At 56.9% G+C, this 27,839-nt stretch overlaps 32 non-coding genes across 32 annotated transcripts; all 32 read left to right on the top strand.

Moving 5' to 3' along the window:
- The first annotated feature begins 540 nt into the window (after window positions 1-540).
- On the top strand, window positions 541-658 carry LOC136951156 (U5 spliceosomal RNA). The gene has a single exon (XR_010877645.1). It is a non-coding gene; the product is annotated as a U5 spliceosomal RNA (small nuclear RNA).
- Window positions 659-1,466: 808 nt separating this feature from the next.
- LOC136951258 (U2 spliceosomal RNA) lies at window positions 1,467-1,657 on the top strand. Its single transcript, XR_010877742.1, has one exon. It is a non-coding gene; the product is annotated as a U2 spliceosomal RNA (small nuclear RNA).
- An 807-nt stretch (window positions 1,658-2,464) lies between these two features.
- LOC136951154 (U5 spliceosomal RNA) lies at window positions 2,465-2,582 on the top strand. Its single transcript, XR_010877643.1, has one exon. It is a non-coding gene; the product is annotated as a U5 spliceosomal RNA (small nuclear RNA).
- A 764-nt stretch (window positions 2,583-3,346) lies between these two features.
- Window positions 3,347-3,537, top strand: LOC136951257 (U2 spliceosomal RNA). The gene has a single exon (XR_010877741.1). It is a non-coding gene; the product is annotated as a U2 spliceosomal RNA (small nuclear RNA).
- Window positions 3,538-4,320: 783 nt separating this feature from the next.
- Window positions 4,321-4,438, top strand: LOC136951153 (U5 spliceosomal RNA). Its single transcript, XR_010877642.1, has one exon. It is a non-coding gene; the product is annotated as a U5 spliceosomal RNA (small nuclear RNA).
- A 588-nt stretch (window positions 4,439-5,026) lies between these two features.
- Window positions 5,027-5,217, top strand: LOC136951256 (U2 spliceosomal RNA). Its single transcript, XR_010877740.1, has one exon. It is a non-coding gene; the product is annotated as a U2 spliceosomal RNA (small nuclear RNA).
- A 795-nt stretch (window positions 5,218-6,012) lies between these two features.
- On the top strand, window positions 6,013-6,130 carry LOC136951152 (U5 spliceosomal RNA). The gene has a single exon (XR_010877641.1). It is a non-coding gene; the product is annotated as a U5 spliceosomal RNA (small nuclear RNA).
- Window positions 6,131-6,894: 764 nt separating this feature from the next.
- LOC136951255 (U2 spliceosomal RNA) lies at window positions 6,895-7,085 on the top strand. Its single transcript, XR_010877739.1, has one exon. It is a non-coding gene; the product is annotated as a U2 spliceosomal RNA (small nuclear RNA).
- Window positions 7,086-7,868: 783 nt separating this feature from the next.
- On the top strand, window positions 7,869-7,986 carry LOC136951151 (U5 spliceosomal RNA). Its single transcript, XR_010877640.1, has one exon. It is a non-coding gene; the product is annotated as a U5 spliceosomal RNA (small nuclear RNA).
- Window positions 7,987-8,574: 588 nt separating this feature from the next.
- LOC136951254 (U2 spliceosomal RNA) lies at window positions 8,575-8,765 on the top strand. Its single transcript, XR_010877738.1, has one exon. It is a non-coding gene; the product is annotated as a U2 spliceosomal RNA (small nuclear RNA).
- A 796-nt stretch (window positions 8,766-9,561) lies between these two features.
- Window positions 9,562-9,679, top strand: LOC136951150 (U5 spliceosomal RNA). Its single transcript, XR_010877639.1, has one exon. It is a non-coding gene; the product is annotated as a U5 spliceosomal RNA (small nuclear RNA).
- Window positions 9,680-10,267: 588 nt separating this feature from the next.
- On the top strand, window positions 10,268-10,458 carry LOC136951253 (U2 spliceosomal RNA). The gene has a single exon (XR_010877737.1). It is a non-coding gene; the product is annotated as a U2 spliceosomal RNA (small nuclear RNA).
- Window positions 10,459-11,250: 792 nt separating this feature from the next.
- LOC136951147 (U5 spliceosomal RNA) lies at window positions 11,251-11,368 on the top strand. Its single transcript, XR_010877637.1, has one exon. It is a non-coding gene; the product is annotated as a U5 spliceosomal RNA (small nuclear RNA).
- Window positions 11,369-12,000: 632 nt separating this feature from the next.
- LOC136951252 (U2 spliceosomal RNA) lies at window positions 12,001-12,191 on the top strand. The gene has a single exon (XR_010877736.1). It is a non-coding gene; the product is annotated as a U2 spliceosomal RNA (small nuclear RNA).
- Window positions 12,192-12,995: 804 nt separating this feature from the next.
- LOC136951146 (U5 spliceosomal RNA) lies at window positions 12,996-13,113 on the top strand. Its single transcript, XR_010877636.1, has one exon. It is a non-coding gene; the product is annotated as a U5 spliceosomal RNA (small nuclear RNA).
- Window positions 13,114-13,701: 588 nt separating this feature from the next.
- LOC136951251 (U2 spliceosomal RNA) lies at window positions 13,702-13,892 on the top strand. Its single transcript, XR_010877735.1, has one exon. It is a non-coding gene; the product is annotated as a U2 spliceosomal RNA (small nuclear RNA).
- Window positions 13,893-14,724: 832 nt separating this feature from the next.
- LOC136951145 (U5 spliceosomal RNA) lies at window positions 14,725-14,842 on the top strand. The gene has a single exon (XR_010877635.1). It is a non-coding gene; the product is annotated as a U5 spliceosomal RNA (small nuclear RNA).
- A 632-nt stretch (window positions 14,843-15,474) lies between these two features.
- Window positions 15,475-15,665, top strand: LOC136951248 (U2 spliceosomal RNA). Its single transcript, XR_010877733.1, has one exon. It is a non-coding gene; the product is annotated as a U2 spliceosomal RNA (small nuclear RNA).
- An 812-nt stretch (window positions 15,666-16,477) lies between these two features.
- LOC136951144 (U5 spliceosomal RNA) lies at window positions 16,478-16,595 on the top strand. The gene has a single exon (XR_010877634.1). It is a non-coding gene; the product is annotated as a U5 spliceosomal RNA (small nuclear RNA).
- A 588-nt stretch (window positions 16,596-17,183) lies between these two features.
- LOC136951247 (U2 spliceosomal RNA) lies at window positions 17,184-17,374 on the top strand. The gene has a single exon (XR_010877732.1). It is a non-coding gene; the product is annotated as a U2 spliceosomal RNA (small nuclear RNA).
- An 800-nt stretch (window positions 17,375-18,174) lies between these two features.
- Window positions 18,175-18,292, top strand: LOC136951143 (U5 spliceosomal RNA). Its single transcript, XR_010877633.1, has one exon. It is a non-coding gene; the product is annotated as a U5 spliceosomal RNA (small nuclear RNA).
- Window positions 18,293-18,880: 588 nt separating this feature from the next.
- LOC136951246 (U2 spliceosomal RNA) lies at window positions 18,881-19,071 on the top strand. The gene has a single exon (XR_010877731.1). It is a non-coding gene; the product is annotated as a U2 spliceosomal RNA (small nuclear RNA).
- Window positions 19,072-19,864: 793 nt separating this feature from the next.
- On the top strand, window positions 19,865-19,982 carry LOC136951141 (U5 spliceosomal RNA). The gene has a single exon (XR_010877631.1). It is a non-coding gene; the product is annotated as a U5 spliceosomal RNA (small nuclear RNA).
- A 588-nt stretch (window positions 19,983-20,570) lies between these two features.
- On the top strand, window positions 20,571-20,761 carry LOC136951245 (U2 spliceosomal RNA). Its single transcript, XR_010877730.1, has one exon. It is a non-coding gene; the product is annotated as a U2 spliceosomal RNA (small nuclear RNA).
- Window positions 20,762-21,552: 791 nt separating this feature from the next.
- On the top strand, window positions 21,553-21,670 carry LOC136951140 (U5 spliceosomal RNA). Its single transcript, XR_010877630.1, has one exon. It is a non-coding gene; the product is annotated as a U5 spliceosomal RNA (small nuclear RNA).
- A 588-nt stretch (window positions 21,671-22,258) lies between these two features.
- LOC136951092 (U2 spliceosomal RNA) lies at window positions 22,259-22,450 on the top strand. The gene has a single exon (XR_010877593.1). It is a non-coding gene; the product is annotated as a U2 spliceosomal RNA (small nuclear RNA).
- Window positions 22,451-23,239: 789 nt separating this feature from the next.
- LOC136951139 (U5 spliceosomal RNA) lies at window positions 23,240-23,357 on the top strand. The gene has a single exon (XR_010877629.1). It is a non-coding gene; the product is annotated as a U5 spliceosomal RNA (small nuclear RNA).
- Window positions 23,358-24,034: 677 nt separating this feature from the next.
- LOC136951244 (U2 spliceosomal RNA) lies at window positions 24,035-24,225 on the top strand. The gene has a single exon (XR_010877729.1). It is a non-coding gene; the product is annotated as a U2 spliceosomal RNA (small nuclear RNA).
- Window positions 24,226-25,054: 829 nt separating this feature from the next.
- On the top strand, window positions 25,055-25,172 carry LOC136951138 (U5 spliceosomal RNA). The gene has a single exon (XR_010877628.1). It is a non-coding gene; the product is annotated as a U5 spliceosomal RNA (small nuclear RNA).
- Window positions 25,173-25,760: 588 nt separating this feature from the next.
- Window positions 25,761-25,951, top strand: LOC136951243 (U2 spliceosomal RNA). Its single transcript, XR_010877728.1, has one exon. It is a non-coding gene; the product is annotated as a U2 spliceosomal RNA (small nuclear RNA).
- A 796-nt stretch (window positions 25,952-26,747) lies between these two features.
- LOC136951137 (U5 spliceosomal RNA) lies at window positions 26,748-26,865 on the top strand. The gene has a single exon (XR_010877627.1). It is a non-coding gene; the product is annotated as a U5 spliceosomal RNA (small nuclear RNA).
- A 588-nt stretch (window positions 26,866-27,453) lies between these two features.
- LOC136951242 (U2 spliceosomal RNA) lies at window positions 27,454-27,644 on the top strand. Its single transcript, XR_010877727.1, has one exon. It is a non-coding gene; the product is annotated as a U2 spliceosomal RNA (small nuclear RNA).
- The last annotated feature ends 195 nt before the right edge of the window (window positions 27,645-27,839 follow it).

Below are 27,839 nucleotides of genomic sequence, written 5' to 3'. Positions count from 1 at the left end.
GTGGGCGGAGCCCTGTCGGCCGGTGGCGTTTTCCCGCCCTTTTAGATATAAAAAAAAAAAAAAAAAAAAAAAAAAAAAAAAAGTGAGTGACTGAGTGAGTGAGTGACTGAGTGAGTGACTGAGTGAGTGAGTGACAGAGAGAGAGAGAGAGAGAGAGAGAGAGAGAGAGAGAGAGAGAGAGAGAGAGAGCTGGCTGACATTCAGCGGGGCCGAGGTGAAAAACTGGAAGGCAATCGGAATGAGTTTTTTATCGCCGTGTCAGTCGACACCAACACGGAGTGGACTGGCTGGAAGGCGCATACGATAAACACGTACGGATCTTAATGGAGAAAAAGCCATCAATGAAATGGAGAAAGTGCGGTAAGGAAAGAAAAGCCAAGCGGGCGGGCCGAGCCCCTCTGCGGCCCGTGGCGTTTCCGCGCCTTTTTTTTCCCGAGAAGGATGCGGTTCGCCCCGGTTCTCCCCGGTTCGCCCCCGCGGACGGGTGAGTCAGGGCCAACGGAGGGGTTGGGGGTAGGCCGTTTGGGTCGTTTCAAATCGACGCTCTGGTTCCCCTTCAGCACGCACAAGCCTTTCGCCTTTTACTAAAGACTTCCGTGGAGGGGAGCGCCGACGAGTGGAACGTGGTATTTTTGGGAGGCTTTGCCCGAGGGAGGGCAGAGCCTGATGGACGTGTGACAAAAGCAGGGTGAGGTTGGCTTTGGGGTTAGGTGCGTGCCTGCGGGTAAGGCAGGTTTTGTCTTTGCTTCTTCTGTAGCTGTTTCAATTCTGTTGCCTTTTGGCCTGGGCTTTCCGCTTCCGTCCCTGCTTGTCCTGCGGCTTTTGGCCTGGGCTTTCCGCTTCCGTCCCTGCTTGTCCTGCGGCTTTTGGCCTGGGCTTTCCGCTTCCGTCCCTGCTTGTCCTGCGGCTTTTGGCCTGGGCTTTCCGCTTCCGTCCCTGCTTGTCCTGCGGCTTTTGGCCTGGGCTTTCCGCTTCCGTCCCTGCTTGTCCTGCGGCTTTTGGCCTGGGCTTTCCGCTTCCGTCCCTGCTTGTCCTGCGGCTTTTGGCCTGGGCTTTCCGCTTCCGTCCCTGCTTGTCCTGCGGCTTTTGGCCTGGGCTTTCCGCTTCCGTCCCTGCTTGTCCTGCGGCTTTTGGCCTGGGCTTTCCGCTTCCGTCCCTGCTTGTCCTGCGGCTTTTGGCCTGGGCTTTCCGCTTCCGTCCCTGCTTGTCCTGCGGCTTTTGGCCTGGGCTTTCCGCTTCCGTCCCTGCTTGTCCTGCGGCTTTTGGCCTGGGCTTTCCGCTTCCGTCCCTGCTTGTCCTGCGGCTTTTGGCCTGGGCTTTCCGCTTCCGTCCCTGCTTGTCCTGCGGCTTTTGGCCTCGGCTTTGGTTTTGGCTTTTGGTGGTTTCGGCCGTTCTCGGTGTGGTGACCGAGCGGCCCAGGTGGTGCACGGAGGGTCCGCGCGCCGGGGGCGTCCGATAATGCGGTCATCGCTTCTCGGCCTTTTGGCTAAGATCAAGTGTAGTATCTGTTCTTATCAGTTTAATATCTGATATGTCCTCCATGCGAGGACAACATATTAAACGGATTTTTGCAACAGGGAGTCGGAACAGGGGCTCGCTCCGTCCGCTCCGCGCATCGCCCCGGTATTGCAGCGTCTCCGGGAAGGGTGCAATCTTTCTAAGCGTGTCAAAGAGAAAAGCTAGTGAGGGAGGGAGGGAGGGAGGGAGGGAGGGAGGGAGGGAGGGAGGGAGGGAGGGAAGGAAGGAAGGAAGGAAGGAGGGAGGGAAGGAGGGAATGTCTGAATGAGTGAGGTTTGGGGGAGAGGGGTTTAGGTTAGGGCTAGGGTTTTTGGGGTGAGGGTCAAAAAACCCTCAAAAGGGGGGGGCCCCCCAACAAAGCGGAACAAGCGATCCCTACCAAAAAAACGGGGTGAAAAGGGGGTGTGGGCGGAGCCCTGTCGGCCGGTGGCGTTTTCCCGCCCTTTTAGATATAAAAAAAAAAAAAAAAAAAAAAAAAAAAAAAAAGTGAGTGACTGAGTGAGTGAGTGACTGAGTGAGTGACTGAGTGAGTGAGTGACAGAGAGAGAGAGAGAGAGAGAGAGAGAGAGAGAGAGAGAGAGAGAGAGAGAGAGAGCTGGCTGACATTCAGCGGGGCCGAGGTGAAAAACTGGAAGGCAATCGGAATGAGTTTTTTATCGCCGTGTCAGTCGACACCAACACGGAGTGGACTGGCTGGAAGGCGCATACGATAAACACGTACGGATCTTAATGGAGAAAAAGCCATCAATGAAATGGAGAAAGTGCGGTAAGGAAAGAAAAGCCAAGCGGGCGGGCCGAGCCCCTCTGCGGCCCGTGGCGTTTCCGCGCCTTTTTTTTCCCGAGAAGGATGCGGTTCGCCCCGGTTCTCCCCGGTTCGCCCCCGCGGACGGGTGAGTCAGGGCCAACGGAGGGGTTGGGGGTAGGCCGTTTGGGTCGTTTCAAATCGACGCTCTGGTTCCCCTTCAGCACGCACAAGCCTTTCGCCTTTTACTAAAGACTTCCGTGGAGGGGAGCGCCGACGAGTGGAACGTGGTATTTTTGGGAGGCTTTGCCCGAGGGAGGGCAGAGCCTGATGGACGTGTGACAAAAGCAGGGTGAGGTTGGCTTTGGGGTTAGGTGCGTGCCTGCGGGTAAGGCAGGTTTTGTCTTTGCTTCTTCTGTAGCTGTTTCAATTCTGTTGCCTTTTGGCCTGGGCTTTCCGCTTCCGTCCCTGCTTGTCCTGCGGCTTTTGGCCTGGGCTTTCCGCTTCCGTCCCTGCTTGTCCTGCGGCTTTTGGCCTGGGCTTTCCGCTTCCGTCCCTGCTTGTCCTGCGGCTTTTGGCCTGGGCTTTCCGCTTCCGTCCCTGCTTGTCCTGCGGCTTTTGGCCTGGGCTTTCCGCTTCCGTCCCTGCTTGTCCTGCGGCTTTTGGCCTGGGCTTTCCGCTTCCGTCCCTGCTTGTCCTGCGGCTTTTGGCCTGGGCTTTCCGCTTCCGTCCCTGCTTGTCCTGCGGCTTTTGGCCTGGGCTTTCCGCTTCCGTCCCTGCTTGTCCTGCGGCTTTTGGCCTGGGCTTTCCGCTTCCGTCCCTGCTTGTCCTGCGGCTTTTGGCCTGGGCTTTCCGCTTCCGTCCCTGCTTGTCCTGCGGCTTTTGGCCTGGGCTTTCCGCTTCCGTCCCTGCTTGTCCTGCGGCTTTTGGCCTGGGCTTTCCGCTTCCGTCCCTGCTTGTCCTGCGGCTTTTGGCCTCGGCTTTGGTTTTGGCTTTTGGTGGTTTCGGCCGTTCTCGGTGTGGTGACCGAGCGGCCCAGGTGGTGCACGGAGGGTCCGCGCGCCGGGGGCGTCCGATAATGCGGTCATCGCTTCTCGGCCTTTTGGCTAAGATCAAGTGTAGTATCTGTTCTTATCAGTTTAATATCTGATATGTCCTCCATGCGAGGACAACATATTAAACGGATTTTTGCAACAGGGAGTCGGAACAGGGGCTCGCTCCGTCCGCTCCGCGCATCGCCCCGGTATTGCAGCGTCTCCGGGAAGGGTGCAATCTTTCTAAGCGTGTCAAAGAGAAAAGCTAGTGAGGGAGGGAGGGAGGGAGGGAGGGAGGGAAGGAAGGAAGGAAGGAAGGAGGGAGGGAAGGAGGGAATGTCTGAATGAGTGAGGTTTGGGGGAGAGGGGTTTAGGTTAGGGCTAGGGTTTTTGGGGTGAGGGTCAAAAAACCCTCAAAAGGGGGGGGCCCCCCAACAAAGCGGAACAAGCGATCCCTACCAAAAAAACGGGGTGAAAAGGGGGTGTGGGCGGAGCCCTGTCGGCCGGTGGCGTTTTCCCGCCCTTTTAGATATAAAAAAAAAAAAAAAAAAAAAAAAAAAAAAAAAGTGAGTGACTGAGTGAGTGAGTGACTGAGTGAGTGACTGAGTGAGTGAGTGACAGAGAGAGAGAGAGAGAGAGAGAGAGAGAGAGAGAGAGAGAGAGAGAGAGAGAGAGCTGGCTGACATTCAGCGGGGCCGAGGTGAAAAACTGGAAGGCAATCGGAATGAGTTTTTTATCGCCGTGTCAGTCGACACCAACACGGAGTGGACTGGCTGGAAGGCGCATACGATAAACACGTACGGATCTTAATGGAGAAAAAGCCATCAATGAAATGGAGAAAGTGCGGTAAGGAAAGAAAAGCCAAGCGGGCGGGCCGAGCCCCTCTGCGGCCCGTGGCGTTTCCGCGCCTTTTTTTTCCCGAGAAGGATGCGGTTCGCCCCGGTTCTCCCCGGTTCGCCCCCGCGGACGGGTGAGTCAGGGCCAACGGAGGGGTTGGGGGTAGGCCGTTTGGGTCGTTTCAAATCGACGCTCTGGTTCCCCTTCAGCACGCACAAGCCTTTCGCCTTTTACTAAAGACTTCCGTGGAGGGGAGCGCCGACGAGTGGAACGTGGTATTTTTGGGAGGCTTTGCCCGAGGGAGGGCAGAGCCTGATGGACGTGTGACAAAAGCAGGGTGAGGTTGGCTTTGGGGTTAGGTGCGTGCCTGCGGGTAAGGCAGGTTTTGTCTTTGCTTCTTCTGTAGCTGTTTCAATTCTGTTGCCTTTTGGCCTGGGCTTTCCGCTTCCGTCCCTGCTTGTCCTGCGGCTTTTGGCCTGGGCTTTCCGCTTCCGTCCCTGCTTGTCCTGCGGCTTTTGGCCTGGGCTTTCCGCTTCCGTCCCTGCTTGTCCTGCGGCTTTTGGCCTGGGCTTTCCGCTTCCGTCCCTGCTTGTCCTGCGGCTTTTGGCCTGGGCTTTCCGCTTCCGTCCCTGCTTGTCCTGCGGCTTTTGGCCTGGGCTTTCCGCTTCCGTCCCTGCTTGTCCTGCGGCTTTTGGCCTGGGCTTTCCGCTTCCGTCCCTGCTTGTCCTGCGGCTTTTGGCCTGGGCTTTCCGCTTCCGTCCCTGCTTGTCCTGCGGCTTTTGGCCTCGGCTTTGGTTTTGGCTTTTGGTGGTTTCGGCCGTTCTCGGTGTGGTGACCGAGCGGCCCAGGTGGTGCACGGAGGGTCCGCGCGCCGGGGGCGTCCGATAATGCGGTCATCGCTTCTCGGCCTTTTGGCTAAGATCAAGTGTAGTATCTGTTCTTATCAGTTTAATATCTGATATGTCCTCCATGCGAGGACAACATATTAAACGGATTTTTGCAACAGGGAGTCGGAACAGGGGCTCGCTCCGTCCGCTCCGCGCATCGCCCCGGTATTGCAGCGTCTCCGGGAAGGGTGCAATCTTTCTAAGCGTGTCAAAGAGAAAAGCTAGTGAGGGAGGGAGGGAGGGAGGGAGGGAGGGAGGGAGGGAGGGAAGGAAGGAAGGAAGGAAGGAGGGAGGGAAGGAGGGAATGTCTGAATGAGTGAGGTTTGGGGGAGAGGGGTTTAGGTTAGGGCTAGGGTTTTTGGGGTGAGGGTCAAAAAACCCTCAAAAGGGGGGGGGCCCCCCAACAAAGCGGAACAAGCGATCCCTACCAAAAAAACGGGGTGAAAAGGGGGTGTGGGCGGAGCCCTGTCGGCCGGTGGCGTTTTCCCGCCCTTTTAGATATAAAAAAAAAAAAAAAAAAAAAAAAAAAAAAAAAAGTGAGTGACTGAGTGAGTGAGTGACTGAGTGAGTGACTGAGTGAGTGAGTGACAGAGAGAGAGAGAGAGAGAGAGAGAGAGAGAGAGAGAGAGAGAGAGAGAGAGAGCTGGCTGACATTCAGCGGGGCCGAGGTGAAAAACTGGAAGGCAATCGGAATGAGTTTTTTATCGCCGTGTCAGTCGACACCAACACGGAGTGGACTGGCTGGAAGGCGCATACGATAAACACGTACGGATCTTAATGGAGAAAAAGCCATCAATGAAATGGAGAAAGTGCGGTAAGGAAAGAAAAGCCAAGCGGGCGGGCCGAGCCCCTCTGCGGCCCGTGGCGTTTCCGCGCCTTTTTTTTCCCGAGAAGGATGCGGTTCGCCCCGGTTCTCCCCGGTTCGCCCCCGCGGACGGGTGAGTCAGGGCCAACGGAGGGGTTGGGGGTAGGCCGTTTGGGTCGTTTCAAATCGACGCTCTGGTTCCCCTTCAGCACGCACAAGCCTTTCGCCTTTTACTAAAGACTTCCGTGGAGGGGAGCGCCGACGAGTGGAACGTGGTATTTTTGGGAGGCTTTGCCCGAGGGAGGGCAGAGCCTGATGGACGTGTGACAAAAGCAGGGTGAGGTTGGCTTTGGGGTTAGGTGCGTGCCTGCGGGTAAGGCAGGTTTTGTCTTTGCTTCTTCTGTAGCTGTTTCAATTCTGTTGCCTTTTGGCCTGGGCTTTCCGCTTCCGTCCCTGCTTGTCCTGCGGCTTTTGGCCTGGGCTTTCCGCTTCCGTCCCTGCTTGTCCTGCGGCTTTTGGCCTGGGCTTTCCGCTTCCGTCCCTGCTTGTCCTGCGGCTTTTGGCCTGGGCTTTCCGCTTCCGTCCCTGCTTGTCCTGCGGCTTTTGGCCTGGGCTTTCCGCTTCCGTCCCTGCTTGTCCTGCGGCTTTTGGCCTGGGCTTTCCGCTTCCGTCCCTGCTTGTCCTGCGGCTTTTGGCCTGGGCTTTCCGCTTCCGTCCCTGCTTGTCCTGCGGCTTTTGGCCTGGGCTTTCCGCTTCCGTCCCTGCTTGTCCTGCGGCTTTTGGCCTGGGCTTTCCGCTTCCGTCCCTGCTTGTCCTGCGGCTTTTGGCCTGGGCTTTCCGCTTCCGTCCCTGCTTGTCCTGCGGCTTTTGGCCTGGGCTTTCCGCTTCCGTCCCTGCTTGTCCTGCGGCTTTTGGCCTGGGCTTTCCGCTTCCGTCCCTGCTTGTCCTGCGGCTTTTGGCCTCGGCTTTGGTTTTGGCTTTTGGTGGTTTCGGCCGTTCTCGGTGTGGTGACCGAGCGGCCCAGGTGGTGCACGGAGGGTCCGCGCGCCGGGGGCGTCCGATAATGCGGTCATCGCTTCTCGGCCTTTTGGCTAAGATCAAGTGTAGTATCTGTTCTTATCAGTTTAATATCTGATATGTCCTCCATGCGAGGACAACATATTAAACGGATTTTTGCAACAGGGAGTCGGAACAGGGGCTCGCTCCGTCCGCTCCGCGCATCGCCCCGGTATTGCAGCGTCTCCGGGAAGGGTGCAATCTTTCTAAGCGTGTCAAAGAGAAAAGCTAGTGAGGGAGGGAGGGAGGGAGGGAGGGAGGGAAGGAAGGAAGGAAGGAAGGAGGGAGGGAAGGAGGGAATGTCTGAATGAGTGAGGTTTGGGGGAGAGGGGTTTAGGTTAGGGCTAGGGTTTTTGGGGTGAGGGTCAAAAAACCCTCAAAAGGGGGGGGCCCCCCAACAAAGCGGAACAAGCGATCCCTACCAAAAAAACGGGGTGAAAAGGGGGTGTGGGCGGAGCCCTGTCGGCCGGTGGCGTTTTCCCGCCCTTTTAGATATAAAAAAAAAAAAAAAAAAAAAAAAAAAAAAAAAGTGAGTGACTGAGTGAGTGAGTGACTGAGTGAGTGACTGAGTGAGTGAGTGACAGAGAGAGAGAGAGAGAGAGAGAGAGAGAGAGAGAGAGAGAGAGAGAGAGAGAGAGCTGGCTGACATTCAGCGGGGCCGAGGTGAAAAACTGGAAGGCAATCGGAATGAGTTTTTTATCGCCGTGTCAGTCGACACCAACACGGAGTGGACTGGCTGGAAGGCGCATACGATAAACACGTACGGATCTTAATGGAGAAAAAGCCATCAATGAAATGGAGAAAGTGCGGTAAGGAAAGAAAAGCCAAGCGGGCGGGCCGAGCCCCTCTGCGGCCCGTGGCGTTTCCGCGCCTTTTTTTTCCCGAGAAGGATGCGGTTCGCCCCGGTTCTCCCCGGTTCGCCCCCGCGGACGGGTGAGTCAGGGCCAACGGAGGGGTTGGGGGTAGGCCGTTTGGGTCGTTTCAAATCGACGCTCTGGTTCCCCTTCAGCACGCACAAGCCTTTCGCCTTTTACTAAAGACTTCCGTGGAGGGGAGCGCCGACGAGTGGAACGTGGTATTTTTGGGAGGCTTTGCCCGAGGGAGGGCAGAGCCTGATGGACGTGTGACAAAAGCAGGGTGAGGTTGGCTTTGGGGTTAGGTGCGTGCCTGCGGGTAAGGCAGGTTTTGTCTTTGCTTCTTCTGTAGCTGTTTCAATTCTGTTGCCTTTTGGCCTGGGCTTTCCGCTTCCGTCCCTGCTTGTCCTGCGGCTTTTGGCCTGGGCTTTCCGCTTCCGTCCCTGCTTGTCCTGCGGCTTTTGGCCTGGGCTTTCCGCTTCCGTCCCTGCTTGTCCTGCGGCTTTTGGCCTGGGCTTTCCGCTTCCGTCCCTGCTTGTCCTGCGGCTTTTGGCCTGGGCTTTCCGCTTCCGTCCCTGCTTGTCCTGCGGCTTTTGGCCTGGGCTTTCCGCTTCCGTCCCTGCTTGTCCTGCGGCTTTTGGCCTGGGCTTTCCGCTTCCGTCCCTGCTTGTCCTGCGGCTTTTGGCCTGGGCTTTCCGCTTCCGTCCCTGCTTGTCCTGCGGCTTTTGGCCTCGGCTTTGGTTTTGGCTTTTGGTGGTTTCGGCCGTTCTCGGTGTGGTGACCGAGCGGCCCAGGTGGTGCACGGAGGGTCCGCGCGCCGGGGGCGTCCGATAATGCGGTCATCGCTTCTCGGCCTTTTGGCTAAGATCAAGTGTAGTATCTGTTCTTATCAGTTTAATATCTGATATGTCCTCCATGCGAGGACAACATATTAAACGGATTTTTGCAACAGGGAGTCGGAACAGGGGCTCGCTCCGTCCGCTCCGCGCATCGCCCCGGTATTGCAGCGTCTCCGGGAAGGGTGCAATCTTTCTAAGCGTGTCAAAGAGAAAAGCTAGTGAGGGAGGGAGGGAGGGAGGGAGGGAGGGAGGGAGGGAGGGAAGGAAGGAAGGAAGGAAGGAGGGAGGGAAGGAGGGAATGTCTGAATGAGTGAGGTTTGGGGGAGAGGGGTTTAGGTTAGGGCTAGGGTTTTTGGGGTGAGGGTCAAAAAACCCTCAAAAGGGGGGGGCCCCCCAACAAAGCGGAACAAGCGATCCCTACCAAAAAAACGGGGTGAAAAGGGGGTGTGGGCGGAGCCCTGTCGGCCGGTGGCGTTTTCCCGCCCTTTTAGATATAAAAAAAAAAAAAAAAAAAAAAAAAAAAAAAAAAGTGAGTGACTGAGTGAGTGAGTGACTGAGTGAGTGACTGAGTGAGTGAGTGACAGAGAGAGAGAGAGAGAGAGAGAGAGAGAGAGAGAGAGAGAGAGAGAGAGAGAGAGCTGGCTGACATTCAGCGGGGCCGAGGTGAAAAACTGGAAGGCAATCGGAATGAGTTTTTTATCGCCGTGTCAGTCGACACCAACACGGAGTGGACTGGCTGGAAGGCGCATACGATAAACACGTACGGATCTTAATGGAGAAAAAGCCATCAATGAAATGGAGAAAGTGCGGTAAGGAAAGAAAAGCCAAGCGGGCGGGCCGAGCCCCTCTGCGGCCCGTGGCGTTTCCGCGCCTTTTTTTTCCCGAGAAGGATGCGGTTCGCCCCGGTTCTCCCCGGTTCGCCCCCGCGGACGGGTGAGTCAGGGCCAACGGAGGGGTTGGGGGTAGGCCGTTTGGGTCGTTTCAAATCGACGCTCTGGTTCCCCTTCAGCACGCACAAGCCTTTCGCCTTTTACTAAAGACTTCCGTGGAGGGGAGCGCCGACGAGTGGAACGTGGTATTTTTGGGAGGCTTTGCCCGAGGGAGGGCAGAGCCTGATGGACGTGTGACAAAAGCAGGGTGAGGTTGGCTTTGGGGTTAGGTGCGTGCCTGCGGGTAAGGCAGGTTTTGTCTTTGCTTCTTCTGTAGCTGTTTCAATTCTGTTGCCTTTTGGCCTGGGCTTTCCGCTTCCGTCCCTGCTTGTCCTGCGGCTTTTGGCCTGGGCTTTCCGCTTCCGTCCCTGCTTGTCCTGCGGCTTTTGGCCTGGGCTTTCCGCTTCCGTCCCTGCTTGTCCTGCGGCTTTTGGCCTGGGCTTTCCGCTTCCGTCCCTGCTTGTCCTGCGGCTTTTGGCCTGGGCTTTCCGCTTCCGTCCCTGCTTGTCCTGCGGCTTTTGGCCTGGGCTTTCCGCTTCCGTCCCTGCTTGTCCTGCGGCTTTTGGCCTGGGCTTTCCGCTTCCGTCCCTGCTTGTCCTGCGGCTTTTGGCCTGGGCTTTCCGCTTCCGTCCCTGCTTGTCCTGCGGCTTTTGGCCTCGGCTTTGGTTTTGGCTTTTGGTGGTTTCGGCCGTTCTCGGTGTGGTGACCGAGCGGCCCAGGTGGTGCACGGAGGGTCCGCGCGCCGGGGGCGTCCGATAATGCGGTCATCGCTTCTCGGCCTTTTGGCTAAGATCAAGTGTAGTATCTGTTCTTATCAGTTTAATATCTGATATGTCCTCCATGCGAGGACAACATATTAAACGGATTTTTGCAACAGGGAGTCGGAACAGGGGCTCGCTCCGTCCGCTCCGCGCATCGCCCCGGTATTGCAGCGTCTCCGGGAAGGGTGCAATCTTTCTAAGCGTGTCAAAGAGAAAAGCTAGTGAGGGAGGGAGGGAGGGAGGGAGGGAGGGAGGGAGGGAAGGAAGGAAGGAAGGAAGGAGGGAGGGAAGGAGGGAATGTCTGAATGAGTGAGGTTTGGGGGAGAGGGGTTTAGGTTAGGGCTAGGGTTTTTGGGGTGAGGGTCAAAAAACCCTCAAAAGGGGGGGGCCCCCCAACAAAGCGGAACAAGCGATCCCTACCAAAAAAACGGGGTGAAAAGGGGGTGTGGGCGGAGCCCTGTCGGCCGGTGGCGTTTTCCCGCCCTTTTAGATATAAAAAAAAAAAAAAAAAAAAAAAAAAAAAAAAAAGTGAGTGACTGAGTGAGTGAGTGACTGAGTGAGTGACTGAGTGAGTGAGTGACAGAGAGAGAGAGAGAGAGAGAGAGAGAGAGAGAGAGAGAGAGAGAGAGAGAGAGAGCTGGCTGACATTCAGCGGGGCCGAGGTGAAAAACTGGAAGGCAATCGGAATGAGTTTTTTATCGCCGTGTCAGTCGACACCAACACGGAGTGGACTGGCTGGAAGGCGCATACGATAAACACGTACGGATCTTAATGGAGAAAAAGCCATCAATGAAATGGAGAAAGTGCGGTAAGGAAAGAAAAGCCAAGCGGGCGGGCCGAGCCCCTCTGCGGCCCGTGGCGTTTCCGCGCCTTTTTTTTCCCGAGAAGGATGCGGTTCGCCCCGGTTCTCCCCGGTTCGCCCCCGCGGACGGGTGAGTCAGGGCCAACGGAGGGGTTGGGGGTAGGCCGTTTGGGTCGTTTCAAATCGACGCTCTGGTTCCCCTTCAGCACGCACAAGCCTTTCGCCTTTTACTAAAGACTTCCGTGGAGGGGAGCGCCGACGAGTGGAACGTGGTATTTTTGGGAGGCTTTGCCCGAGGGAGGGCAGAGCCTGATGGACGTGTGACAAAAGCAGGGTGAGGTTGGCTTTGGGGTTAGGTGCGTGCCTGCGGGTAAGGCAGGTTTTGTCTTTGCTTCTTCTGTAGCTGTTTCAATTCTGTTGCCTTTTGGCCTGGGCTTTCCGCTTCCGTCCCTGCTTGTCCTGCGGCTTTTGGCCTGGGCTTTCCGCTTCCGTCCCTGCTTGTCCTGCGGCTTTTGGCCTGGGCTTTCCGCTTCCGTCCCTGCTTGTCCTGCGGCTTTTGGCCTGGGCTTTCCGCTTCCGTCCCTGCTTGTCCTGCGGCTTTTGGCCTGGGCTTTCCGCTTCCGTCCCTGCTTGTCCTGCGGCTTTTGGCCTGGGCTTTCCGCTTCCGTCCCTGCTTGTCCTGCGGCTTTTGGCCTGGGCTTTCCGCTTCCGTCCCTGCTTGTCCTGCGGCTTTTGGCCTGGGCTTTCCGCTTCCGTCCCTGCTTGTCCTGCGGCTTTTGGCCTGGGCTTTCCGCTTCCGTCCCTGCTTGTCCTGCGGCTTTTGGCCTCGGCTTTGGTTTTGGCTTTTGGTGGTTTCGGCCGTTCTCGGTGTGGTGACCGAGCGGCCCAGGTGGTGCACGGAGGGTCCGCGCGCCGGGGGCGTCCGATAATGCGGTCATCGCTTCTCGGCCTTTTGGCTAAGATCAAGTGTAGTATCTGTTCTTATCAGTTTAATATCTGATATGTCCTCCATGCGAGGACAACATATTAAACGGATTTTTGCAACAGGGAGTCGGAACAGGGGCTCGCTCCGTCCGCTCCGCGCATCGCCCCGGTATTGCAGCGTCTCCGGGAAGGGTGCAATCTTTCTAAGCGTGTCAAAGAGAAAAGCTAGTGAGGGAGGGAGGGAGGGAGGGAGGGAGGGAGGGAGGGAGGGAGGGAGGGAAGGAAGGAAGGAAGGAAGGAGGGAGGGAAGGAGGGAATGTCTGAATGAGTGAGGTTTGGGGGAGAGGGGTTTAGGTTAGGGCTAGGGTTTTTGGGGTGAGGGTCAAAAAACCCTCAAAAGGGGGGGGGCCCCCCAACAAAGCGGAACAAGCGATCCCTACCAAAAAAACGGGGTGAAAAGGGGGTGTGGGCGGAGCCCTGTCGGCCGGTGGCGTTTTCCCGCCCTTTTAGATATAAAAAAAAAAAAAAAAAAAAAAAAAAAAAAAAAAAGTGAGTGACTGAGTGAGTGAGTGACTGAGTGAGTGACTGAGTGAGTGAGTGACAGAGAGAGAGAGAGAGAGAGAGAGAGAGAGAGAGAGAGAGAGAGAGAGAGAGAGCTGGCTGACATTCAGCGGGGCCGAGGTGAAAAACTGGAAGGCAATCGGAATGAGTTTTTTATCGCCGTGTCAGTCGACACCAACACGGAGTGGACTGGCTGGAAGGCGCATACGATAAACACGTACGGATCTTAATGGAGAAAAAGCCATCAATGAAATGGAGAAAGTGCGGTAAGGAAAGAAAAGCCAAGCGGGCGGGCCGAGCCCCTCTGCGGCCCGTGGCGTTTCCGCGCCTTTTTTTTCCCGAGAAGGATGCGGTTCGCCCCGGTTCTCCCCGGTTCGCCCCCGCGGACGGGTGAGTCAGGGCCAACGGAGGGGTTGGGGGTAGGCCGTTTGGGTCGTTTCAAATCGACGCTCTGGTTCCCCTTCAGCACGCACAAGCCTTTCGCCTTTTACTAAAGACTTCCGTGGAGGGGAGCGCCGACGAGTGGAACGTGGTATTTTTGGGAGGCTTTGCCCGAGGGAGGGCAGAGCCTGATGGACGTGTGACAAAAGCAGGGTGAGGTTGGCTTTGGGGTTAGGTGCGTGCCTGCGGGTAAGGCAGGTTTTGTCTTTGCTTCTTCTGTAGCTGTTTCAATTCTGTTGCCTTTTGGCCTGGGCTTTCCGCTTCCGTCCCTGCTTGTCCTGCGGCTTTTGGCCTGGGCTTTCCGCTTCCGTCCCTGCTTGTCCTGCGGCTTTTGGCCTGGGCTTTCCGCTTCCGTCCCTGCTTGTCCTGCGGCTTTTGGCCTGGGCTTTCCGCTTCCGTCCCTGCTTGTCCTGCGGCTTTTGGCCTGGGCTTTCCGCTTCCGTCCCTGCTTGTCCTGCGGCTTTTGGCCTGGGCTTTCCGCTTCCGTCCCTGCTTGTCCTGCGGCTTTTGGCCTGGGCTTTCCGCTTCCGTCCCTGCTTGTCCTGCGGCTTTTGGCCTGGGCTTTCCGCTTCCGTCCCTGCTTGTCCTGCGGCTTTTGGCCTCGGCTTTGGTTTTGGCTTTTGGTGGTTTCGGCCGTTCTCGGTGTGGTGACCGAGCGGCCCAGGTGGTGCACGGAGGGTCCGCGCGCCGGGGGCGTCCGATAATGCGGTCATCGCTTCTCGGCCTTTTGGCTAAGATCAAGTGTAGTATCTGTTCTTATCAGTTTAATATCTGATATGTCCTCCATGCGAGGACAACATATTAAACGGATTTTTGCAACAGGGAGTCGGAACAGGGGCTCGCTCCGTCCGCTCCGCGCATCGCCCCGGTATTGCAGCGTCTCCGGGAAGGGTGCAATCTTTCTAAGCGTGTCAAAGAGAAAAGCTAGTGAGGGAGGGAGGGAGGGAGGGAGGGAGGGAGGGAGGGAGGGAGGGAGGGAGGGAGGGAGGGAGGGAGGGAGGGAGGGAAGGAAGGAAGGAAGGAAGGAGGGAGGGAAGGAGGGAATGTCTGAATGAGTGAGGTTTGGGGGAGAGGGGTTTAGGTTAGGGCTAGGGTTTTTGGGGTGAGGGTCAAAAAACCCTCAAAAGGGGGGGGCCCCCCAACAAAGCGGAACAAGCGATCCCTACCAAAAAAACGGGGTGAAAAGGGGGTGTGGGCGGAGCCCTGTCGGCCGGTGGCGTTTTCCCGCCCTTTTAGATATAAAAAAAAAAAAAAAAAAAAAAAAAAAAAAAAAAGTGAGTGACTGAGTGAGTGAGTGACTGAGTGAGTGACTGAGTGAGTGAGTGACAGAGAGAGAGAGAGAGAGAGAGAGAGAGAGAGAGAGAGAGAGAGAGAGAGAGAGAGCTGGCTGACATTCAGCGGGGCCGAGGTGAAAAACTGGAAGGCAATCGGAATGAGTTTTTTATCGCCGTGTCAGTCGACACCAACACGGAGTGGACTGGCTGGAAGGCGCATACGATAAACACGTACGGATCTTAATGGAGAAAAAGCCATCAATGAAATGGAGAAAGTGCGGTAAGGAAAGAAAAGCCAAGCGGGCGGGCCGAGCCCCTCTGCGGCCCGTGGCGTTTCCGCGCCTTTTTTTTCCCGAGAAGGATGCGGTTCGCCCCGGTTCTCCCCGGTTCGCCCCCGCGGACGGGTGAGTCAGGGCCAACGGAGGGGTTGGGGGTAGGCCGTTTGGGTCGTTTCAAATCGACGCTCTGGTTCCCCTTCAGCACGCACAAGCCTTTCGCCTTTTACTAAAGACTTCCGTGGAGGGGAGCGCCGACGAGTGGAACGTGGTATTTTTGGGAGGCTTTGCCCGAGGGAGGGCAGAGCCTGATGGACGTGTGACAAAAGCAGGGTGAGGTTGGCTTTGGGGTTAGGTGCGTGCCTGCGGGTAAGGCAGGTTTTGTCTTTGCTTCTTCTGTAGCTGTTTCAATTCTGTTGCCTTTTGGCCTGGGCTTTCCGCTTCCGTCCCTGCTTGTCCTGCGGCTTTTGGCCTGGGCTTTCCGCTTCCGTCCCTGCTTGTCCTGCGGCTTTTGGCCTGGGCTTTCCGCTTCCGTCCCTGCTTGTCCTGCGGCTTTTGGCCTGGGCTTTCCGCTTCCGTCCCTGCTTGTCCTGCGGCTTTTGGCCTGGGCTTTCCGCTTCCGTCCCTGCTTGTCCTGCGGCTTTTGGCCTGGGCTTTCCGCTTCCGTCCCTGCTTGTCCTGCGGCTTTTGGCCTGGGCTTTCCGCTTCCGTCCCTGCTTGTCCTGCGGCTTTTGGCCTGGGCTTTCCGCTTCCGTCCCTGCTTGTCCTGCGGCTTTTGGCCTGGGCTTTCCGCTTCCGTCCCTGCTTGTCCTGCGGCTTTTGGCCTCGGCTTTGGTTTTGGCTTTTGGTGGTTTCGGCCGTTCTCGGTGTGGTGACCGAGCGGCCCAGGTGGTGCACGGAGGGTCCGCGCGCCGGGGGCGTCCGATAATGCGGTCATCGCTTCTCGGCCTTTTGGCTAAGATCAAGTGTAGTATCTGTTCTTATCAGTTTAATATCTGATATGTCCTCCATGCGAGGACAACATATTAAACGGATTTTTGCAACAGGGAGTCGGAACAGGGGCTCGCTCCGTCCGCTCCGCGCATCGCCCCGGTATTGCAGCGTCTCCGGGAAGGGTGCAATCTTTCTAAGCGTGTCAAAGAGAAAAGCTAGTGAGGGAGGGAGGGAGGGAGGGAGGGAGGGAGGGAGGGAGGGAGGGAGGGAGGGAGGGAAGGAAGGAAGGAAGGAAGGAGGGAGGGAAGGAGGGAATGTCTGAATGAGTGAGGTTTGGGGGAGAGGGGTTTAGGTTAGGGCTAGGGTTTTTGGGGTGAGGGTCAAAAAACCCTCAAAAGGGGGGGGCCCCCCAACAAAGCGGAACAAGCGATCCCTACCAAAAAAACGGGGTGAAAAGGGGGTGTGGGCGGAGCCCTGTCGGCCGGTGGCGTTTTCCCGCCCTTTTAGATATAAAAAAAAAAAAAAAAAAAAAAAAAAAAAAAAAAGTGAGTGACTGAGTGAGTGAGTGACTGAGTGAGTGACTGAGTGAGTGAGTGACAGAGAGAGAGAGAGAGAGAGAGAGAGAGAGAGAGAGAGAGAGAGAGAGAGAGAGAGCTGGCTGACATTCAGCGGGGCCGAGGTGAAAAACTGGAAGGCAATCGGAATGAGTTTTTTATCGCCGTGTCAGTCGACACCAACACGGAGTGGACTGGCTGGAAGGCGCATACGATAAACACGTACGGATCTTAATGGAGAAAAAGCCATCAATGAAATGGAGAAAGTGCGGTAAGGAAAGAAAAGCCAAGCGGGCGGGCCGAGCCCCTCTGCGGCCCGTGGCGTTTCCGCGCCTTTTTTTTCCCGAGAAGGATGCGGTTCGCCCCGGTTCTCCCCGGTTCGCCCCCGCGGACGGGTGAGTCAGGGCCAACGGAGGGGTTGGGGGTAGGCCGTTTGGGTCGTTTCAAATCGACGCTCTGGTTCCCCTTCAGCACGCACAAGCCTTTCGCCTTTTACTAAAGACTTCCGTGGAGGGGAGCGCCGACGAGTGGAACGTGGTATTTTTGGGAGGCTTTGCCCGAGGGAGGGCAGAGCCTGATGGACGTGTGACAAAAGCAGGGTGAGGTTGGCTTTGGGGTTAGGTGCGTGCCTGCGGGTAAGGCAGGTTTTGTCTTTGCTTCTTCTGTAGCTGTTTCAATTCTGTTGCCTTTTGGCCTGGGCTTTCCGCTTCCGTCCCTGCTTGTCCTGCGGCTTTTGGCCTGGGCTTTCCGCTTCCGTCCCTGCTTGTCCTGCGGCTTTTGGCCTGGGCTTTCCGCTTCCGTCCCTGCTTGTCCTGCGGCTTTTGGCCTGGGCTTTCCGCTTCCGTCCCTGCTTGTCCTGCGGCTTTTGGCCTGGGCTTTCCGCTTCCGTCCCTGCTTGTCCTGCGGCTTTTGGCCTGGGCTTTCCGCTTCCGTCCCTGCTTGTCCTGCGGCTTTTGGCCTGGGCTTTCCGCTTCCGTCCCTGCTTGTCCTGCGGCTTTTGGCCTGGGCTTTCCGCTTCCGTCCCTGCTTGTCCTGCGGCTTTTGGCCTCGGCTTTGGTTTTGGCTTTTGGTGGTTTCGGCCGTTCTCGGTGTGGTGACCGAGCGGCCCAGGTGGTGCACGGAGGGTCCGCGCGCCGGGGGCGTCCGATAATGCGGTCATCGCTTCTCGGCCTTTTGGCTAAGATCAAGTGTAGTATCTGTTCTTATCAGTTTAATATCTGATATGTCCTCCATGCGAGGACAACATATTAAACGGATTTTTGCAACAGGGAGTCGGAACAGGGGCTCGCTCCGTCCGCTCCGCGCATCGCCCCGGTATTGCAGCGTCTCCGGGAAGGGTGCAATCTTTCTAAGCGTGTCAAAGAGAAAAGCTAGTGAGGGAGGGAGGGAGGGAGGGAGGGAGGGAGGGAGGGAGGGAGGGAAGGAAGGAAGGAAGGAAGGAGGGAGGGAAGGAGGGAATGTCTGAATGAGTGAGGTTTGGGGGAGAGGGGTTTAGGTTAGGGCTAGGGTTTTTGGGGTGAGGGTCAAAAAACCCTCAAAAGGGGGGGGCCCCCCAACAAAGCGGAACAAGCGATCCCTACCAAAAAAACGGGGTGAAAAGGGGGTGTGGGCGGAGCCCTGTCGGCCGGTGGCGTTTTCCCGCCCTTTTAGATATAAAAAAAAAAAAAAAAAAAAAAAAAAAAAAAAAAGTGAGTGACTGAGTGAGTGAGTGACTGAGTGAGTGACTGAGTGAGTGAGTGACAGAGAGAGAGAGAGAGAGAGAGAGAGAGAGAGAGAGAGAGAGAGAGAGAGAGAGAGCTGGCTGACATTCAGCGGGGCCGAGGTGAAAAACTGGAAGGCAATCGGAATGAGTTTTTTATCGCCGTGTCAGTCGACACCAACACGGAGTGGACTGGCTGGAAGGCGCATACGATAAACACGTACGGATCTTAATGGAGAAAAAGCCATCAATGAAATGGAGAAAGTGCGGTAAGGAAAGAAAAGCCAAGCGGGCGGGCCGAGCCCCTCTGCGGCCCGTGGCGTTTCCGCGCCTTTTTTTTCCCGAGAAGGATGCGGTTCGCCCCGGTTCTCCCCGGTTCGCCCCCGCGGACGGGTGAGTCAGGGCCAACGGAGGGGTTGGGGGTAGGCCGTTTGGGTCGTTTCAAATCGACGCTCTGGTTCCCCTTCAGCACGCACAAGCCTTTCGCCTTTTACTAAAGACTTCCGTGGAGGGGAGCGCCGACGAGTGGAACGTGGTATTTTTGGGAGGCTTTGCCCGAGGGAGGGCAGAGCCTGATGGACGTGTGACAAAAGCAGGGTGAGGTTGGCTTTGGGGTTAGGTGCGTGCCTGCGGGTAAGGCAGGTTTTGTCTTTGCTTCTTCTGTAGCTGTTTCAATTCTGTTGCCTTTTGGCCTGGGCTTTCCGCTTCCGTCCCTGCTTGTCCTGCGGCTTTTGGCCTGGGCTTTCCGCTTCCGTCCCTGCTTGTCCTGCGGCTTTTGGCCTGGGCTTTCCGCTTCCGTCCCTGCTTGTCCTGCGGCTTTTGGCCTGGGCTTTCCGCTTCCGTCCCTGCTTGTCCTGCGGCTTTTGGCCTGGGCTTTCCGCTTCCGTCCCTGCTTGTCCTGCGGCTTTTGGCCTGGGCTTTCCGCTTCCGTCCCTGCTTGTCCTGCGGCTTTTGGCCTGGGCTTTCCGCTTCCGTCCCTGCTTGTCCTGCGGCTTTTGGCCTGGGCTTTCCGCTTCCGTCCCTGCTTGTCCTGCGGCTTTTGGCCTCGGCTTTGGTTTTGGCTTTTGGTGGTTTCGGCCGTTCTCGGTGTGGTGACCGAGCGGCCCAGGTGGTGCACGGAGGGTCCGCGCGCCGGGGGCGTCCGATAATGCGGTCATCGCTTCTCGGCCTTTTGGCTAAGATCAAGTGTAGTATCTGTTCTTATCAGTTTAATATCTGATATGTCCTCCATGCGAGGACAACATATTAAACGGATTTTTGCAACAGGGAGTCGGAACAGGGGCTCGCTCCGTCCGCTCCGCGCATCGCCCCGGTATTGCAGCGTCTCCGGGAAGGGTGCAATCTTTCTAAGCGTGTCAAAGAGAAAAGCTAGTGAGGGAGGGAGGGAGGGAGGGAGGGAGGGAGGGAGGGAGGGAAGGAAGGAAGGAAGGAAGGAGGGAGGGAAGGAGGGAATGTCTGAATGAGTGAGGTTTGGGGGAGAGGGGTTTAGGTTAGGGCTAGGGTTTTTGGGGTGAGGGTCAAAAAACCCTCAAAAGGGGGGGGCCCCCCAACAAAGCGGAACAAGCGATCCCTACCAAAAAAACGGGGTGAAAAGGGGGTGTGGGCGGAGCCCTGTCGGCCGGTGGCGTTTTCCCGCCCTTTTAGATATAAAAAAAAAAAAAAAAAAAAAAAAAAAAAGTGAGTGACTGAGTGAGTGAGTGACTGAGTGAGTGACTGAGTGAGTGAGTGACAGAGAGAGAGAGAGAGAGAGAGAGAGAGAGAGAGAGAGAGAGAGAGAGAGAGAGAGAGCTGGCTGACATTCAGCGGGGCCGAGGTGAAAAACTGGAAGGCAATCGGAATGAGTTTTTTATCGCCGTGTCAGTCGACACCAACACGGAGTGGACTGGCTGGAAGGCGCATACGATAAACACGTACGGATCTTAATGGAGAAAAAGCCATCAATGAAATGGAGAAAGTGCGGTAAGGAAAGAAAAGCCAAGCGGGCGGGCCGAGCCCCTCTGCGGCCCGTGGCGTTTCCGCGCCTTTTTTTTCCCGAGAAGGATGCGGTTCGCCCCGGTTCTCCCCGGTTCGCCCCCGCGGACGGGTGAGTCAGGGCCAACGGAGGGGTTGGGGGTAGGCCGTTTGGGTCGTTTCAAATCGACGCTCTGGTTCCCCTTCAGCACGCACAAGCCTTTCGCCTTTTACTAAAGACTTCCGTGGAGGGGAGCGCCGACGAGTGGAACGTGGTATTTTTGGGAGGCTTTGCCCGAGGGAGGGCAGAGCCTGATGGACGTGTGACAAAAGCAGGGTGAGGTTGGCTTTGGGGTTAGGTGCGTGCCTGCGGGTAAGGCAGGTTTTGTCTTTGCTTCTTCTGTAGCTGTTTCAATTCTGTTGCCTTTTGGCCTGGGCTTTCCGCTTCCGTCCCTGCTTGTCCTGCGGCTTTTGGCCTGGGCTTTCCGCTTCCGTCCCTGCTTGTCCTGCGGCTTTTGGCCTGGGCTTTCCGCTTCCGTCCCTGCTTGTCCTGCGGCTTTTGGCCTGGGCTTTCCGCTTCCGTCCCTGCTTGTCCTGCGGCTTTTGGCCTGGGCTTTCCGCTTCCGTCCCTGCTTGTCCTGCGGCTTTTGGCCTGGGCTTTCCGCTTCCGTCCCTGCTTGTCCTGCGGCTTTTGGCCTGGGCTTTCCGCTTCCGTCCCTGCTTGTCCTGCGGCTTTTGGCCTGGGCTTTCCGCTTCCGTCCCTGCTTGTCCTGCGGCTTTTGGCCTCGGCTTTGGTTTTGGCTTTTGGTGGTTTCGGCCGTTCTCGGTGTGGTGACCGAGCGGCCCAGGTGGTGCACGGAGGGTCCGCGCGCCGGGGGCGTCCGATAATGCGGTCATCGCTTCTCGGCCTTTTGGCTAAGATCAAGTGTAGTATCTGTTCTTATCAGTTTAATATCTGATATGTCCTCCATGCGAGGACAACATATTAAACGGATTTTTGCAACAGGGAGTCGGAACAGGGGCTCGCTCCGTCCGCTCCGCGCATCGCCCCGGTATTGCAGCGTCTCCGGGAAGGGTGCAATCTTTCTAAGCGTGTCAAAGAGAAAAGCTAGTGAGGGAGGGAGGGAGGGAGGGAGGGAGGGAGGGAGGGAAGGAAGGAAGGAAGGAAGGAGGGAGGGAAGGAGGGAATGTCTGAATGAGTGAGGTTTGGGGGAGAGGGGTTTAGGTTAGGGCTAGGGTTTTTGGGGTGAGGGTCAAAAAACCCTCAAAAGGGGGGGGCCCCCCAACAAAGCGGAACAAGCGATCCCTACCAAAAAAACGGGGTGAAAAGGGGGTGTGGGCGGAGCCCTGTCGGCCGGTGGCGTTTTCCCGCCCTTTTAGATATAAAAAAAAAAAAAAAAAAAAAAAAAAAAAAAAAGTGAGTGACTGAGTGAGTGAGTGACTGAGTGAGTGACTGAGTGAGTGAGTGACAGAGAGAGAGAGAGAGAGAGAGAGAGAGAGAGAGAGAGAGAGAGAGAGAGAGAGAGCTGGCTGACATTCAGCGGGGCCGAGGTGAAAAACTGGAAGGCAATCGGAATGAGTTTTTTATCGCCGTGTCAGTCGACACCAACACGGAGTGGACTGGCTGGAAGGCGCATACGATAAACACGTACGGATCTTAATGGAGAAAAAGCCATCAATGAAATGGAGAAAGTGCGGTAAGGAAAGAAAAGCCAAGCGGGCGGGCCGAGCCCCTCTGCGGCCCGTGGCGTTTCCGCGCCTTTTTTTTCCCGAGAAGGATGCGGTTCGCCCCGGTTCTCCCCGGTTCGCCCCCGCGGACGGGTGAGTCAGGGCCAACGGAGGGGTTGGGGGTAGGCCGTTTGGGTCGTTTCAAATCGACGCTCTGGTTCCCCTTCAGCACGCACAAGCCTTTCGCCTTTTACTAAAGACTTCCGTGGAGGGGAGCGCCGACGAGTGGAACGTGGTATTTTTGGGAGGCTTTGCCCGAGGGAGGGCAGAGCCTGATGGACGTGTGACAAAAGCAGGGTGAGGTTGGCTTTGGGGTTAGGTGCGTGCCTGCGGGTAAGGCAGGTTTTGTCTTTGCTTCTTCTGTAGCTGTTTCAATTCTGTTGCCTTTTGGCCTGGGCTTTCCGCTTCCGTCCCTGCTTGTCCTGCGGCTTTTGGCCTGGGCTTTCCGCTTCCGTCCCTGCTTGTCCTGCGGCTTTTGGCCTGGGCTTTCCGCTTCCGTCCCTGCTTGTCCTGCGGCTTTTGGCCTGGGCTTTCCGCTTCCGTCCCTGCTTGTCCTGCGGCTTTTGGCCTGGGCTTTCCGCTTCCGTCCCTGCTTGTCCTGCGGCTTTTGGCCTGGGCTTTCCGCTTCCGTCCCTGCTTGTCCTGCGGCTTTTGGCCTGGGCTTTCCGCTTCCGTCCCTGCTTGTCCTGCGGCTTTTGGCCTGGGCTTTCCGCTTCCGTCCCTGCTTGTCCTGCGGCTTTTGGCCTCGGCTTTGGTTTTGGCTTTTGGTGGTTTCGGCCGTTCTCGGTGTGGTGACCGAGCGGCCCAGGTGGTGCACGGAGGGTCCGCGCGCCGGGGGCGTCCGATAATGCGGTCATCGCTTCTCGGCCTTTTGGCTAAGATCAAGTGTAGTATCTGTTCTTATCAGTTTAATATCTGATATGTCCTCCATGCGAGGACAACATATTAAACGGATTTTTGCAACAGGGAGTCGGAACAGGGGCTCGCTCCGTCCGCTCCGCGCATCGCCCCGGTATTTGCAGCGTCTCCGGGAAGGGTGCAATCTTTCTAAGCGTGTCAAAGAGAAAAGCTAGTGAGGGAGGGAGGGAGGGAGGGAGGGAGGGAGGGAGGGAAGGAAGGAAGGAAGGAAGGAGGGAGGGAAGGAGGGAATGTCTGAATGAGTGAGGTTTGGGGGAGAGGGGTTTAGGTTAGGGCTAGGGTTTTTGGGGTGAGGGTCAAAAAACCCTCAAAAGGGGGGGGCCCCCCAACAAAGCGGAACAAGCGATCCCTACCAAAAAAACGGGGTGAAAAGGGGGTGTGGGCGGAGCCCTGTCGGCCGGTGGCGTTTTCCCGCCCTTTTAGATATAAAAAAAAAAAAAAAAAAAAAAAAAAAAAAAAAGTGAGTGACTGAGTGAGTGAGTGACTGAGTGAGTGACTGAGTGAGTGAGTGACAGAGAGAGAGAGAGAGAGAGAGAGAGAGAGAGAGAGAGAGAGAGAGAGAGAGAGCTGGCTGACATTCAGCGGGGCCGAGGTGAAAAACTGGAAGGCAATCGGAATGAGTTTTTTATCGCCGTGTCAGTCGACACCAACACGGAGTGGACTGGCTGGAAGGCGCATACGATAAACACGTACGGATCTTAATGGAGAAAAAGCCATCAATGAAATGGAGAAAGTGCGGTAAGGAAAGAAAAGCCAAGCGGGCGGGCCGAGCCCCTCTGCGGCCCGTGGCGTTTCCGCGCCTTTTTTTTCCCGAGAAGGATGCGGTTCGCCCCGGTTCTCCCCGGTTCGCCCCCGCGGACGGGTGAGTCAGGGCCAACGGAGGGGTTGGGGGTAGGCCGTTTGGGTCGTTTCAAATCGACGCTCTGGTTCCCCTTCAGCACGCACAAGCCTTTCGCCTTTTACTAAAGACTTCCGTGGAGGGGAGCGCCGACGAGTGGAACGTGGTATTTTTGGGAGGCTTTGCCCGAGGGAGGGCAGAGCCTGATGGACGTGTGACAAAAGCAGGGTGAGGTTGGCTTTGGGGTTAGGTGCGTGCCTGCGGGTAAGGCAGGTTTTGTCTTTGCTTCTTCTGTAGCTGTTTCAATTCTGTTGCCTTTTGGCCTGGGCTTTCCGCTTCCGTCCCTGCTTGTCCTGCGGCTTTTGGCCTGGGCTTTCCGCTTCCGTCCCTGCTTGTCCTGCGGCTTTTGGCCTGGGCTTTCCGCTTCCGTCCCTGCTTGTCCTGCGGCTTTTGGCCTGGGCTTTCCGCTTCCGTCCCTGCTTGTCCTGCGGCTTTTGGCCTGGGCTTTCCGCTTCCGTCCCTGCTTGTCCTGCGGCTTTTGGCCTGGGCTTTCCGCTTCCGTCCCTGCTTGTCCTGCGGCTTTTGGCCTGGGCTTTCCGCTTCCGTCCCTGCTTGTCCTGCGGCTTTTGGCCTGGGCTTTCCGCTTCCGTCCTGCTTGTCCTGCGGCTTTTGGCCTGGCTTTCGCTTCCGTCCCTGCTTGTCCTGCGGCTTTTGGCCTGGGCTTTCCGCTTCCGCTCCCCTGCTTGTCCTGTGCGGCTTTTGGCCTCGGCTTTGGTTTTGGCTTTTGGTGGTTTCGGCCGTTCTCGGTGTGGTGACCGAGCGGCCCAGGTGGTGCACGGAGGGTCCGCGCGCCGGGGGCGTCCGATAATGCGGTCATCGCTTCTCGGCCTTTTGGCTAAGATCAAGTGTAGTATCTGTTCTTATCAGTTTAATATCTGATATGTCCTCCATGCGAGGACAACATATTAAACGGATTTTTGCAACAGGGAGTCGGAACAGGGGCTCGCTCCGTCCGCTCCGCGCATCGCCCCGGTATTGCAGCGTCTCCGGGAAGGGTGCAATCTTTCTAAGCGTGTCAAAGAGAAAAGCTAGTGAGGGAGGGAGGGAGGGAGGGAGGGAGGGAGGGAGGGAGGGAGGGAGGGAGGGAGGGAGGGAGGGAGGGAGGGAGGGAAGGAAGGAAGGAAGGAAGGAGGGAGGGAAGGAGGGAATGTCTGAATGAGTGAGGTTTGGGGGAGAGGGGTTTAGGTTAGGGCTAGGGTTTTTGGGGTGAGGGTCAAAAAACCCTCAAAAGGGGGGGGCCCCCCAACAAAGCGGAACAAGCGATCCCTACCAAAAAAACGGGGTGAAAAGGGGGTGTGGGCGGAGCCCTGTCGGCCGGTGGCGTTTTCCCGCCCTTTTAGATATAAAAAAAAAAAAAAAAAAAAAAAAAAAAAAAAAGTGAGTGACTGAGTGAGTGAGTGACTGAGTGAGTGACTGAGTGAGTGAGTGACAGAGAGAGAGAGAGAGAGAGAGAGAGAGAGAGAGAGAGAGAGAGAGAGAGAGAGCTGGCTGACATTCAGCGGGGCCGAGGTGAAAAACTGGAAGGCAATCGGAATGAGTTTTTTATCGCCGTGTCAGTCGACACCAACACGGAGTGGACTGGCTGGAAGGCGCATACGATAAACACGTACGGATCTTAATGGAGAAAAAGCCATCAATGAAATGGAGAAAGTGCGGTAAGGAAAGAAAAGCCAAGCGGGCGGGCCGAGCCCCTCTGCGGCCCGTGGCGTTTCCGCGCCTTTTTTTTCCCGAGAAGGATGCGGTTCGCCCCGGTTCTCCCCGGTTCGCCCCCGCGGACGGGTGAGTCAGGGCCAACGGAGGGGTTGGGGGTAGGCCGTTTGGGTCGTTTCAAATCGACGCTCTGGTTCCCCTTCAGCACGCACAAGCCTTTCGCCTTTTACTAAAGACTTCCGTGGAGGGGAGCGCCGACGAGTGGAACGTGGTATTTTTGGGAGGCTTTGCCCGAGGGAGGGCAGAGCCTGATGGACGTGTGACAAAAGCAGGGTGAGGTTGGCTTTGGGGTTAGGTGCGTGCCTGCGGGTAAGGCAGGTTTTGTCTTTGCTTCTTCTGTAGCTGTTTCAATTCTGTTGCCTTTTGGCCTGGGCTTTCCGCTTCCGTCCCTGCTTGTCCTGCGGCTTTTGGCCTGGGCTTTCCGCTTCCGTCCCTGCTTGTCCTGCGGCTTTTGGCCTGGGCTTTCCGCTTCCGTCCCTGCTTGTCCTGCGGCTTTTGGCCTGGGCTTTCCGCTTCCGTCCCTGCTTGTCCTGCGGCTTTTGGCCTGGGCTTTCCGCTTCCGTCCCTGCTTGTCCTGCGGCTTTTGGCCTGGGCTTTCCGCTTCCGTCCCTGCTTGTCCTGCGGCTTTTGGCCTGGGCTTTCCGCTTCCGTCCCTGCTTGTCCTGCGGCTTTTGGCCTGGGCTTTCCGCTTCCGTCCCTGCTTGTCCTGCGGCTTTTGGCCTCGGCTTTGGTTTTGGCTTTTGGTGGTTTCGGCCGTTCTCGGTGTGGTGACCGAGCGGCCCAGGTGGTGCACGGAGGGTCCGCGCGCCGGGGGCGTCCGATAATGCGGTCATCGCTTCTCGGCCTTTTGGCTAAGATCAAGTGTAGTATCTGTTCTTATCAGTTTAATATCTGATATGTCCTCCATGCGAGGACAACATATTAAACGGATTTTTGCAACAGGGAGTCGGAACAGGGGCTCGCTCCGTCCGCTCCGCGCATCGCCCCGGTATTGCAGCGTCTCCGGGAAGGGTGCAATCTTTCTAAGCGTGTCAAAGAGAAAAGCTAGTGAGGGAGGGAGGGAGGGAGGGAGGGAGGGAGGGAGGGAGGGAAGGAAGGAAGGAAGGAAGGAGGGAGGGAAGGAGGGAATGTCTGAATGAGTGAGGTTTGGGGGAGAGGGGTTTAGGTTAGGGCTAGGGTTTTTGGGGTGAGGGTCAAAAAACCCTCAAAAGGGGGGGGCCCCCCAACAAAGCGGAACAAGCGATCCCTACCAAAAAAACGGGGTGAAAAGGGGGTGTGGGCGGAGCCCTGTCGGCCGGTGGCGTTTTCCCGCCCTTTTAGATATAAAAAAAAAAAAAAAAAAAAAAAAAAAAAAAAAAGTGAGTGACTGAGTGAGTGAGTGACTGAGTGAGTGACTGAGTGAGTGAGTGACAGAGAGAGAGAGAGAGAGAGAGAGAGAGAGAGAGAGAGAGAGAGAGAGAGAGAGAGCTGGCTGACATTCAGCGGGGCCGAGGTGAAAAACTGGAAGGCAATCGGAATGAGTTTTTTATCGCCGTGTCAGTCGACACCAACACGGAGTGGACTGGCTGGAAGGCGCATACGATAAACACGTACGGATCTTAATGGAGAAAAAGCCATCAATGAAATGGAGAAAGTGCGGTAAGGAAAGAAAAGCCAAGCGGGCGGGCCGAGCCCCTCTGCGGCCCGTGGCGTTTCCGCGCCTTTTTTTTCCCGAGAAGGATGCGGTTCGCCCCGGTTCTCCCCGGTTCGCCCCCGCGGACGGGTGAGTCAGGGCCAACGGAGGGGTTGGGGGTAGGCCGTTTGGGTCGTTTCAAATCGACGCTCTGGTTCCCCTTCAGCACGCACAAGCCTTTCGCCTTTTACTAAAGACTTCCGTGGAGGGGAGCGCCGACGAGTGGAACGTGGTATTTTTGGGAGGCTTTGCCCGAGGGAGGGCAGAGCCTGATGGACGTGTGACAAAAGCAGGGTGAGGTTGGCTTTGGGGTTAGGTGCGTGCCTGCGGGTAAGGCAGGTTTTGTCTTTGCTTCTTCTGTAGCTGTTTCAATTCTGTTGCCTTTTGGCCTGGGCTTTCCGCTTCCGTCCCTGCTTGTCCTGCGGCTTTTGGCCTGGGCTTTCCGCTTCCGTCCCTGCTTGTCCTGCGGCTTTTGGCCTGGGCTTTCCGCTTCCGTCCCTGCTTGTCCTGCGGCTTTTGGCCTGGGCTTTCCGCTTCCGTCCCTGCTTGTCCTGCGGCTTTTGGCCTGGGCTTTCCGCTTCCGTCCCTGCTTGTCCTGCGGCTTTTGGCCTGGGCTTTCCGCTTCCGTCCCTGCTTGTCCTGCGGCTTTTGGCCTGGGCTTTCCGCTTCCGTCCCTGCTTGTCCTGCGGCTTTTGGCCTGGGCTTTCCGCTTCCGTCCCTGCTTGTCCTGCGGCTTTTGGCCTCGGCTTTGGTTTTGGCTTTTGGTGGTTTCGGCCGTTCTCGGTGTGGTGACCGAGCGGCCCAGGTGGTGCACGGAGGGTCCGCGCGCCGGGGGCGTCCGATAATGCGGTCATCGCTTCTCGGCCTTTTGGCTAAGATCAAGTGTAGTATCTGTTCTTATCAGTTTAATATCTGATATGTCCTCCATGCGAGGACAACATATTAAACGGATTTTTGCAACAGGGAGTCGGAACAGGGGCTCGCTCCGTCCGCTCCGCGCATCGCCCCGGTATTGCAGCGTCTCCGGGAAGGGTGCAATCTTTCTAAGCGTGTCAAAGAGAAAAGCTAGTGAGGGAGGGAGGGAGGGAGGGAGGGAGGGAGGGAGGGAAGGAAGGAAGGAAGGAGGGAGGGAAGGAGGGAATGTCTGAATGAGTGAGGTTTGGGGGAGAGGGGTTTAGGTTAGGGCTAGGGTTTTTGGGGTGAGGGTCAAAAAACCCTCAAAAGGGGGGGGCCCCCCA

This window comes from Osmerus mordax, chromosome 10 (assembly GCF_038355195.1).
Source record: "Osmerus mordax isolate fOsmMor3 chromosome 10, fOsmMor3.pri, whole genome shotgun sequence".
Taxonomy (NCBI): domain Eukaryota; kingdom Metazoa; phylum Chordata; class Actinopteri; order Osmeriformes; family Osmeridae; genus Osmerus; species Osmerus mordax.
The sequence above is the reverse complement of the archived record's forward strand: the minus strand, read 5'-3'. Positions and strand labels throughout refer to the sequence as shown.